This window comes from Leopardus geoffroyi, chromosome D4 (assembly GCF_018350155.1).
Source record: "Leopardus geoffroyi isolate Oge1 chromosome D4, O.geoffroyi_Oge1_pat1.0, whole genome shotgun sequence".
In the NCBI taxonomy this organism is placed as follows: domain Eukaryota; kingdom Metazoa; phylum Chordata; class Mammalia; order Carnivora; family Felidae; genus Leopardus; species Leopardus geoffroyi.
In genome coordinates this window covers 59,911,775-59,924,054 of record NC_059342.1, presented here as the reverse complement: position 1 = coordinate 59,924,054, position 12,280 = coordinate 59,911,775, and positions in this window count along the sequence as shown.

Below are 12,280 nucleotides of genomic sequence, written 5' to 3'. Positions count from 1 at the left end.
GCGTGGAGCCTGCTTAGGATTCTCTCTCTCTCTCTCTCTCTCTCTCTCTCTCTCTCTCTTTCTGCCCCTCCCCTGCTCTCCCTTTCTCTCTCTCAAAATAAATAAATAAACTCAAAATAAAGTGCAGAGATAGGGTGTCCATGGTGGAGTGGAGCTTGGCTTTGTCTTCATTTCCAGGGCAGAGAATTCTATTAGAGTTTGGAGGAAGAAGGAGGCAAGTAGACACGATCCAGTTCGCAATTTGAGAAGATGATTCTGGTTGTAGTGTGTGCCTCCTCCAGTTTCCTAGGGGGAGAGATAATTCCAAGTTATGTTACCCCAAACAGCAGGTGTTGATAACTCCTTAAGCTAGCTGCTAGTGGACACAGGGGGGTCATTATACTCTATTTCTGTGTAGACTTAAACTGGTTCATAATAAAAAGTAAAAAAAAGTACCAAAAGATTATGTTACCAAGTCAACAGAAGGTGTTCTCTTGGTTCAAAGGCTCTGTAATATATCTGTCCCTTTGTGACCCTCATAATTGGGCTCAGTGGGTCCATATCTTTATCTCAATGCACAATTACGGGACAGCAATCACAGGATGGGGCATGAGTGGCACAAAGGGCATGGGTCTGGGTGTCAGAGCTTGGGCCCCAGTCTCTGCTCCAGCCTCTGTGTGACCTTGAGCAACTTCTTTCTCTTGGCCTCAGTTTTCCCCGTTGTTGAAGGAGGAACCATGAGATACACGAAATGGCCATTACAGGATCAGGCCCCCAGAAAGTTACGATAAGGCTGTTAAATAATGTTCATTGTTAGCAGAGTCCTTGGACCACAAACTTTGGCCCCGCACACGTTATTTGTGCAACTGTCAGTTGCCTTTCCCATTCTGTTATCGTTACTGGTTATGGGCAGTGATGAGGCAATGACTGAAGTACGAAGTCTTGGCAGAGGCCAAGTGTATCTTTACACATGTGCTGACTGAGAAAGCCTGAGATACTGCCCCACCGTTTGACACTTGGTGTGGATTTGCCGATGAATGCACGAGGGCCGCTTAGATCCAGGAATATCTGACTACAGCAGAGGAGCAGGGATGAGCCTCTGCTCAGGATGACCTTGCCTTTCACTTCTGTCTCCAGTCATCAGTTCTTCCTGCTTCTAAGACTATTTCCACACTAATAAGCATCTGCCTTCCATCCTTCCTCCCTTCACCCAGCTCCTATTATGGATGACCCTGTTGCAGAGGCCCTGGCGTGCACAGATGAACCAGGCACTATCCCTGTCTTGAGGCCTCAGACTGGGGAGGCAGACAGACATGGACACTGGTGTGTTTCTCTCACACAGTATGAGGAAGTTCCATGGTGCCAACACAGCAAAAAGAAATGAAATGGAACACCATAAATCCTGTGAAGGACCTGGGAGTCTTCCTGGAGGAAATAATACCTGATCTGAATACTGAAAGCTGAAAAGGGCCAGGGGAGAGATGGCATTTCTGGAGAACAGAGTTGCATGTGCAAAAGACCAGAAATGAGAGGTGCCTGGGTGGCATGGGGAGCTATGAGTAGCTTCTGCTGGCTGGCGCCTGGGCTGTGATGGGTAAAGTGGGGTACAGTGAGAGAGCCAAGGCTGGAGTGGTAAGGGGGACATATCATGAAGGGCCTTAAGTGCCATGCTAAGGAGTTTCAATGTCATCTTGAGCAGTCACAGAAGGGCCTTAAAGCCGGAGGGTGACTTGGTTAGATGAGAACCATTCAATTTCATCAGATCCCATGGCAGTGAGTAAGGGTTAGGTTTAACCCTGAGAAACAGAGACTCTAATACCAGTGGCTTACACAAAATGGGAGTTGATTTTTCTAAATAAGTAAAACAAGCCTGGAGGTGAGCAGTGCAGGGAGGTGACAAATGATCCTCAAGGACACACATCCCTTCCAATTCACCATTTGGTCATCCTTAGCAGCAAGCATTATCTTTGTGGTTCAAAATAGCAGCTTCCACACCCATATTTCAGGTGGCATGATGGAGGGAGGGATGTGGACAAAAAGGCAAATCATGTGTGTCCGCTGCTTTTGAAGCAGGGTCCCCAAAGCTACCCCAAACCATTCCTCTTGCGTCCCATTGGCCAGAATGTAGTCACATGGTACAACCAGGTAGGCTGGGAAATGTAGTCTTTATATTGGGTGGTCATTTGGGGAGATTCCATTTCTGTGATTCTGTGGGAAGACAGACACTGGAGAATAACTGAGGCTCTGCCACAGACCCTCCTAACTTGTGAAGACAAGCGTTATCAGCTTCGGTTGACAGATAAGGACCCTGAATTGGTGCACCTGAATTGCAAAGCTTGACTTTGAATGCTGCCCTCTTAAGCCCTAGGCAAGCTACTGGAGGTGACTGACCTGGGTTGAACCTCCCCTCTCTGGTTCCAAAGATCCTGCCATGACTGCCTCAGTGGGTCATCTGGGAGGAGAAGCTCCCCACCTGAGAGGATTCCCATGATGGCTGATCCGGCCCCTGGCCTTACAGAATCAGGGACAGAGCAGGGAGCAAGGGGCGCCCTTGGAGCTTCTGCCCTAATGTTGCCATTGCACAGATGGGGAGACTGAAGCCCAGAGAGGCAAAAGGACTTCTCCAGATCCTTCAGGGAGTCCATGGAGGTTGGAAGGGAGAGGGGCTTGGACTACCACCTGTAACAAGAACCCACACATGTCACAGTCTTATTTATTATTCACCTGGTATCTAGAGTGGTTTTTAAACAACCTTTTCAGATAGGCTGCATCCTGGTTAAGGTGGCCAGCTGCAGGTTGATGAAATTGCCCCAGGGTTTGAATAAGAAGGGTGTTTCCCATAGCACATCCATTCATAAGGACTATGGACCATGGGACATTCCTTCCCCAGGACAGATTAATGTGTCTGCAGTGATGGGCAGGATGGAATCACAGAGGAGAGAGGACATGAGATGTAGTGGGTAGAGCCCCAGGCTGGGGGCCAGAGGCCTGGATCCCAGGCTGCCTGCCTCATTGTGTGCCCTCTTGGCCTTGTTGTCCATACAGTGAGGGGACTGGGCTAGATCACACACCCAAATGAAATCTCACACAGAAGGCCAATGTCAATCCATGTGAAAATGAGCTGTTTGCTGGACACCCCCACCCTCCAGGACCCCTGAGGCAGCTCTAGGGGTCTCTGTGGCTCAGTCATCTTTCCCGGCTTTGCCTCTGGGCTGAGGTGTCTAGGAATGCGCATGAGAAGGGGCATGAAGTGACTCAGGGACAGGAACCAGGGAGTGTGGCCCCCACCTGGTCTGGTGAGAGTCCTTCACAGGGTCTGGAGGGCAGCTGGCCAGGTCTGTCCTCCCAGGGCCAACTTTTTGGACCAAATGACCTCCTAGAAAGGAGGGTGGATGGAGAGATCAGGGGTCCCTCGCTGGGCAATGGCTTCCCAGCAGTCTGAGTTTGTCCACAAGCTAGACCCCACTCTGGTGTGTAAAGGTGGGTAGAGGCTCCTCAGAGAGACAGTATCAAGACTGAAGAATTCTGAGCCAATGGAGGAGCCTAGGTGTGCTATTCAAGGCCCTGAATGCCAGAAAGTTGCACTGACGAGTGAACATAGAGCCTGCTGTAATTCTTCTATGCCTGGTCCTTGTGTCCCCTTCGCTGGGCCAGGCATGTCTCCTTTGGATGCAGAGTCACGAGAAGGTTTTGGGGGTCCTCGGGCAACAGCTAGGAGGCCAGAGTAGACACAGGTGGGCACCTGAGGGCTCAGACATTGGCCGCTTACAAACTGGTAGGTGATCATTTCATATTCAAGCACCTAGATGGCAGTACCAACGCTTTTCAACTGAAAATGAGTCCTGCACTGTCATTTAGGACTTGAGCCAAAGGGGTTTATCACCGTGATGAGACGAATATGAACTAAGAGCATCGTTACCCTGATTGTACAGGACAGGAGACTGAATTCTGAGCAGCGACAGCAACTTGCCCTAGGCCAGGCAGAGAGACCCTGGCAGGGCAGGGCATGGTGAAATAGACCTGAAGTCTCTGCCTCACACCCTGAAGCCACTACATTGGTGGCCTTGGAAGTACAATTACTGCCTGCTGGGGACAGATCCATGCCTTTAATAGGCGTGTTTATTTAAAGGGCTTCCCAACTCTCAACACCCAGAAGGAAAGAAGAGAAGATTCAATCTTGTTTTCAAACAAAAAGAAAACCGAAGAGGAAGGGTAATGAGGGGGCAGAATCATCCTCCAGTTCATGAGGCCTGAATCTCAGATTGTATTCCACCAAAGCCATCTCTTTTGCTGGGGACAAAGGAGCTGCTGTACTGAGTGGGGTTGTTTGTTCACCGAGCCACGTTTGCAAATTTGTTTAATCATTCTCTTCTAGTGTGTGTCACCATTTCTCTGCTTCACAGAGCAGCAAGGTGTGGCTAAGAGCGCCCTCCTGCCCTAGATGTGTGGACTTCAGGCCCCACCCAACCTGGGTGTGCCACTGCTCGTGGCCTTGATTCCAGCTCCCAGGGCTTGTTGCCTTGAGTTCCATTCCAAAGCTCTCTTGGGCTAGGAAACTGTTTCTGCCTCCATCTGAAGAGCACTGAGGAGCACAGAAGAGGAAAAGCAATTATTTTTGAAAACTCAAGGTCACCCCTTCAGGGAGCCCTCGAGTCCATAGTGAACCAAACTCCTGATCTTAAAACTTGAAGGATTTAAAAAATCCTGGTCTGTTGGTCAGGCTCTTCCCTTCCTGAATATGTGTAAATGGGTAATTTCTTGCAACCTTAAGGTATGCTGGAGCAAGACACTCACGTAGGTGACACTGAACCAGGTGCTTACCCTCTGCTTTGAGAGGCACAGGAATCCCATGAAGCTGGAGAGATGTCTGATTAGACCCTGTCTTGTGTCTCCCTGGAGTTTCAAATGCTTGATTTAAGTGTACCTGAAAATGTCACCATGTTAGTGATCTACTGAACCTTCCTATTTATCCTGAACATTTTAAAAGTGGATAGAGTAGGGGGCACTGAAAGATGACTTCTCTGCCTGGATTGCAGTATAATACTCATTAATAGTCCTTGAGGGCTTACTCTGTGCTGAGCACTTTACATGGATTACCTCGCTCAAGCTTTATCACACCCATGTGATAGATAGGTGACCAAACTCTGATTTCTATCTCCAAGGAGGAACAGATTTAGAGACATGCTGATCAGCCTGGCTGCACATCAGAATCACCAGGGAGCTTAATAAAAACACTGATGCCCAAGCCCCCTCCCCCAGACCACCTGAATCACCAGAGTCTTCAGGGATGGGACCTGGCCATGGATATGATTTGAAGTATTCTGGGTGATTCTAATGTGTAGTCAGGGCCGAGAAGTTGGAGTTGTATAACCTGCTCAAGGTCATCCAGCTAATGAATGGTGGATTCAACCCAGCATGTCTAATTCACCAGGCCTCACTTGAACATGCTGGAAATCAGTGTCTTTTGTCACCCTCCCAAAGGAACTAGGTAGGGCTTAGGTGTGAAGTTCCTTCTTCCCTTAACAAAGGCATGTGTGAGCTGGAAACCTCTAGCACTTGCAGCTCTAGAACCAGAGGTGTTTATTTTCTGCTCTGCATTTTCCTGGTTGTACCACATGGACGTGACACAGTGTATTTGTTTGCTACTGCCCCAGTACAAATGACCACAAACATATGGTTTGAACTCATGCATGCTTATTCTTTTACAGATCTGGAAGTCAGAAGTCCAAAGTCAGTTTCAGTGTGTCAGGGCCGGCACAACTCCCTGTGTTCTCCCTCTAAGGGAGAATCTACTTCCTTGCCATTTTCAGTTTCTGAAACTGTGTTTCTTGCATTCCTTATCTCATGGCCCCTTCCTCGATCTCCAAAGCCAAAGCCAGTAGCATGGTATCTGCATCTCTTCAATAAGGACCCTTGTGATGGCATTTAGGGTGTAACTGGATAATCCAAAAAGTCTCCCCATTTTAGGATCTTTAACTTCATCACATCTGCAAAGACCCTTGTCCATATTTCAGTCAGCCCCAGGGGCATGGTGTGGGACTTTAGTATCTGCCCCCCCCCCATGGTTAATCAGCCCATTGCTTGAGAAAGAATGAAATCTGGCCATCTGCAGCAACATGGATGGAACCGGAGGGTATTATGCTAAGTGAAATAAGTCAGTCAAAGAAAGACAGAAGCCATGTGTTTTAACTCATATGTGGATCTTGAGAAACTTAACAGAAGACCATGGGGAGGGAAAGGGGAAAAAAGTTACAAACAGAGAGGGAGGGAGGCAAACCGTAAGAGACTCTTAAATACAGAGAACAAACTGAGGGTTTATGGGGGGTGAGGGAAAGGGGAAAGTGGGTGATGGGTATTGAGGAGGGCACTTGTTGGGATGAGCACTGGGTGTTGTATGGAAGCCAATTTGACAATAAATTATATTTTAAAAAATCAGCCCATTGCTACAGTATCCACTCTAGTGGCTTTACTTAAGTGAAATGGAAAGAATCTATTTTAAGGGAAAGAGGTGGGTTGAAAAGCAGGAGAAAACAAAGCATCCTGCTGACAATAAAAAGGCAGAAAGGAGGCCCATCAAAGTCTCTCATAAACAACTGTGGCAAGGTCTCATATTATCTGGGACCTTGAGAGAAAACATACATAAACTCCAGAGTTGGGTCTTGCTAAGCCTAATGAAGGTGCTGCCTCAGGGAAAGCAGTTTACTCCCGTGAAGGAAGGCTCAGAAAAGCCCGGTGTGTTGGCAAGTGCCCTTCTTCTAACAGAGGAACTTCAGGGGTGGATTGCCCCCCATCCCTAGAGACCAGGGGTTAGGCTAACGTTGCCCTCTAGAGTGTATAATAGGGGGTGACCAGAGGCCCTATGTTGAACGAATCATTTTTGGTCTCTCACTAACAAACAGACTATATGAGCTCTAACAGACACTGGAGATGAATGCACACTTATCTATAGAAACCTCTTGAGATTTTGGAGAGAAATAAAGGCTATTAATGGCAAATTTCAGGCAAAGACCCTTTTCCATCTAAGGTAATCCTTATCGGTTTCAGGGGTTAGGACCTGAATCTCTCTGGGAACCATTACTCAGTTTACTACAAACAGGAAACAGGGAGATACCCTCATTCGTACTTCCATTCAGGTTCAAGGGAGCCATCGGTGATCTGGCTGAAGGCAACTGGAGTGGAATCATGTTGGTGGATATTAGTGTGGTCCAAGTGAAAATTCGGTTAAGAAAAAAAAAATGCTAAAGCTAGCATCCAAGATAGCCTCCAAGGACCCCTGACTTCTGGCACTCACACCCTGCCTGCATTGTGCAGACTCCTCCCACACTGCCCTTGGAGGGTTGGTCTAGGTGACCAATAGTGTATGATAGAAGTTGACAGTGGTATGTTACATCCAAGATTAGATCATGAAAGACTGAGACCTCCATCTTGGGCTTTTTCTTTCTGATCTCTCACTCTGAGGAAGCAAGCTGTCATGTGACTTTGGAGACACCCACCTCAGAGGAACTGTGGCCTCCTTTCAGGCGGCCAACAACCCATAAGTGCACTTGGAAGTGGACCCACCAGGCAGGTCATCAGGGAGCTGCCCATGGCTTACTCACAACCCCACGAAAGACCTGGAGCCAGAACGAGCCAGCTAAACCATTCTTGCATTCCTGCCCCTCAGAAAGCTGGCCCTCAGTGCTAAGGTTGGGGACAATCTGTTTTGCAACAATAGATAACAACTACAGCGACTGTTCTGTCTCTGTTCCAGTACTGGTAACTTTTAGTTTCTCCAATGGGGCATTTTGCAAACTTTCAGGTAACCTGAAGCACTTTTGTCCATTTTCCAGGAGTGTGCAGTAATTGAATTTTCTATTTTGGAAATGTTCAGCCGTTGATCTCTGTGTTCTCATGTTTTAATATGAAAAAAGGCAAAGAGAAGATGACTTAGAATGATCTAATATCCAAAAATGGAGATTGGCTGGGACAAGGCACACAGTTCATCACTGGAGCTTCCCTGACACAGGCTGTGGGAAGTGGCTGGGACCTCCTTTATCAGGACAGACCATTATATCCCAGGGGGCCCATGGCCCCTTTCTTTTTTTTTTTTTTTTTTTTCAACGTTTATTTATTTTTTTTGGGACAGAGAGAGACAGAGCATGAACGGGGGAGGGGCAGAGAGAGAGGGAGACACAGAATCGGAAGCAGGCTCCAGGCTCTGAGCCATCAGCCCAGAGCCTGATGCGGGGCTCGAACTCACGGACCGCGAGATCGTGACCTGGCTGAAGTCGGATGCTTAACCGACTGCGCCACCCAGGCGCCCCACCCCATGGCCCCTTTCAAAACCACCGTCTGGTTCTTAAAACCTCCATCTTCCTCTCTACCCGCTCCCTCCCCCCCTAACCTCCCCTTCCCCTTTCCCTTCACCAGGGAACTTTGGTGAGAAAAACTTCCTGCAGTGTTGGGAATCACCTTTTCCATTCCTGAACTGGGTCTCGCTTTATCTGCTTTCCTAATCTGGCTTCTGGGAATTTCTCTTCCCTACTCTGGACCTTGTTTTTCTCAACCTGCACACTTACTATAGTGAAATCACCCTGACTCTCTTTCCTTAACAACATTTCCACCTGCTCCATGCAAGGGAGCCTCAGCTGAAGGTCAGAATCAGAAGGAAAGCATGGGGTGCCTGGGTGGCCTCTGACTTCGGCTCAGGTCATGATCTCACGGTTCGTGAGTTTGAGCCCCACGTTGGGCTCTCTGCTGACAGCTCAGAGCCTGGAGGCTGCTTCAGACTCTGTGTCTCCCTCTCTGTCTCTCTCCCCTTCTCTCTCTCAAAAATAAATAAACATTAAAAAAAAAAAACTGAGAAAAAAAAAAAAGAATCAGAAGGAAAGCAAAGGGATTGGAATAATTTACACCAGGGGATGAATGGCTGATAGCTCCAAAACTATACCCACGCCTATTACTTATATCAGCCTTAAAAACAAAAACAAAAAAACAAATGAGTAAGAGTGAATTATCCTGGTGGTGTTTCAGGGGGACTGAAGAAGAACAGGGAACCACTCTGGTAGGTGAGAAAGATACAGAGAATGGAAACCTCCACAGCCTGAGGCCAGGCTTCAGGCTCTGGGATCACAGAGCTGAGGCTGAATCAGCTCTGCCACTGAGGGCTTTGTGGCCTTGGCAAGTTAGCAACCTCTCTGAGCCTCAGTTTCCACATCTGTAAAAGGCTGTCATGACCTCTGCCTCTGACTTGTGAATAAGCTACAAGCAAGTTAAGCACAGGTGAGGTGCCCAGCATGTAGCAGAGAGCCAAGAGGGTGCCCCGGTGCGGGATTTCCTTTCTTCTTTCTCTCTTTCCACAGCTGAATGTGAACCTCCTGCCCGCAGCCCCAGGATCTGGTTGTCTTGGCCTTGAGCAGGGTAGACTGGGGGAAGGGAGCCAGGTCTGCCCTGGCCATCCAGGATGGGAGGATGGTGGGTGACCTCCCTCCCAGAAGCCCCTAGTCCCACATTCGCTGACTGGGTGCAGATGGTGGAAGCTGAGGGTTGGCTGTAGGACAGGCCTGGAAGCAGGCTCCCAGGTGCCAGGTGGGGTGGAGCCGGAAACAGCTTTCCTTCAAGGCAAGTTGGCTCAGCCCATTGCTTTGTTTAGCTTCAAACATTCAGCTTCTCGCTTCTGTTTGAAAACCTGCATCTGATGTGATGGCCTGGCAGCTGGTGAGAAATGTGCGGAGCTGCATCTGTGTGTATCTGACAGCCCAGGCTTCTCTGTGTCTGGGATCTCGTTCATTCGTTCATTCATTCGTTCATTCATTCATTCATTCATTCATTCATCAAATATCCAGTAGGTGCTTACAATCTGTGCTAAATACTGGGATCCAACTGTGAGCAAGACAGACATGGTCCTTGCCGTCAGAGTGTAGGTTCATGTAGGGGACGGGCTGTCAAACAAGGCACACAGGTTGGTGTAAAGTTAAGGCCCATAAGTGTTCTCAAGGGCCAGAATATGCTACCATCAAGGTGGGTAATGGGCCTTAACCAAGTAGAAGGGGCTGGTGAATTTAAGTGTTTCTGCTAAGCCATTCATCCAACAATTATTTACATCTACTCTGCCCTGGGCATGTATTAATCATCCCTCAATGGAACTGTCAGAACTGTCAACTGTCACCTTACCTACCAGGAGCTTCTTGAGGGACATGCAGATATGTGATCATTCTCCTCTGGGCCCTCCATGCTAGACCCAGGCTTGATTATGCAATAGAGACTCAGATTCTGACACTGGAATGGAAAACCATGCAGAAAAGCAGAGAATCTTTCCTGGCTGAACAGGGATTTGAGGAACCAGGGTGTGTGTGTGTGTGTGTGTGTGTGTGTGTGTGTGTGGGTGTGGGTGTGGGTGTGGGTGGGTGTCCCAGATTATCACTAGCATTACTGTGAACACCGGGGACCAGACAGACTCAGGTTCTGGCCCCGGTTCTCTTACTCAAGAACTGTGTGACTTCAGGCAAGCCCTCTCCCTCTCTGGTCTTCAGTTTCTCCTACTGTAGAAGAAAGGAATTGGAACAGAGCAATGCCAGGGTCCAAGCCCCAGAACAACATCTGGAACAGAGCAGGAACAACTGTGTCATTTGTCAGAGGAACCAGATGCAGTCAGGGTTGGAGACACGAGTCGTGGTAATGACAAGCAGTCCTAAGTAGTGCCATAATACTCTCCTTCTCTCTGTTCATAAGCAGGGTTGTTTTGTAAGCTGAGGAACGCAGCATAGTATGTTTATTGTAATTCTCAGATCATTGGGTCTGACAGGTAAATTTCCTTTTAAAGCTGGACGTTAAATGTATTTTAAAATGATCATAGTTCATCAACTTTTTTTAAAGAACAATTATAATATGGTGATAGATTCTGGGATCCATAAAATAGGATTCTAGATCCTAGCTTTGCTTCCAAAGAAGAGAACATGGAAAGGGAAAAATAGTAACTTTCCAGCAGAGACACCTGGCAGACAGCACCTCAACTGAGTGATGAAGGACAACCTCACGAGTGATGTCAGGTGTCACTGAGTATGATGTGATGAGAAGAACATTTCACCTCTGTGGTATCCTTTCCATAAATTTATAACCTCAGTCTAAGCATGAGAGCAACACGAGCCAAGCCCAGAGTAGAGGACACTATCTAGGATATTGAACCAGAACTTCCTGAGACTGTCAGGCTCATGAAAAACAAAGAAAGACAGAGGAACTGTCATAGCCCAGCGGTGACCATAGGAGACATGACAGCTAAGTGTAACATGGTGCCCCGTGTTGGGTCATGTTGCAGAAAGAGGACATTCATGGGAAAGCTGGTGAAATCCAAATAAAGTCTGGAGTTTACTTCCTAGTACTGTACCAACGCCAAATCTCCTTGTTTTGACACATGTACCTTGGTAACCTGAGATGTTTGCAATGGGGAAAACTAGAGGAGGGATATTTATGAACTCTCTGTACCGTTTACACAATTTATTTTTTCTGTGGAACTAAATTTATTCCTAAATAAAAAGTTTATTTAAAAAAAGGAAGTAGAAACATTTTAAGACTAAAATAAAAGCATTTGGCAAAAAAAAAAAAAAAAAAAAAGGAGGAAAGGATGATTAAGAGACAAAATAGTTTCCTTCTTAGAAAATGGCATAGAGTAATTTGTTTTGTCCTGGTTGATGGGGTTAAGATTTTTGATAGTTAACGAAATTCCTAAGGAAACTAAACCAAACTATGAGGATTTAGGTAAGGTGCTGCCTTATAACCTCATGCTTCAGCTTGGTGCTAACATCGAGGGCTGCACAAGATATACTAAAAGCACAAGAGGAATCACTAACTCTGGAAGGGTTGCAGAAGACTTCCTGGAGGAGGGGGCATTTTGAAGAGGAGCTGAAAGGGTGTATAGGAGTTACGGAGCTAATGAGAAAGAGTAAGGATAGGAATCTCTATAACTATATTTAATAAACATTTATTGTTTACTTATTAAGTGGCAGCCACTAGGCTAGGCTCTGGGGATGTAGCTGTAAAGAAACCAAGAAATGTTCTCTGTTCTCATGGTGTTTTGTTTCCTGCTACCTTCCAGAACCTATGTAACTACATAGCTATAATTATGGAGTGGCTGTGGATATTCAGGTGTGTGTATTCTAGAAATATCAACTACAGGTCTGCCCTGTCACCACCCCGACTGCTCAGGGACACCCTCCATGCTAGGCTTCTGCTGTCCAGGCCACCATGTGTTTACCAGACTGGTGTGACAGATAGGTGGTCTGCACAATTGTACAGGACTCTTGTTTTTTTGTGTTTTGTTTTTTTT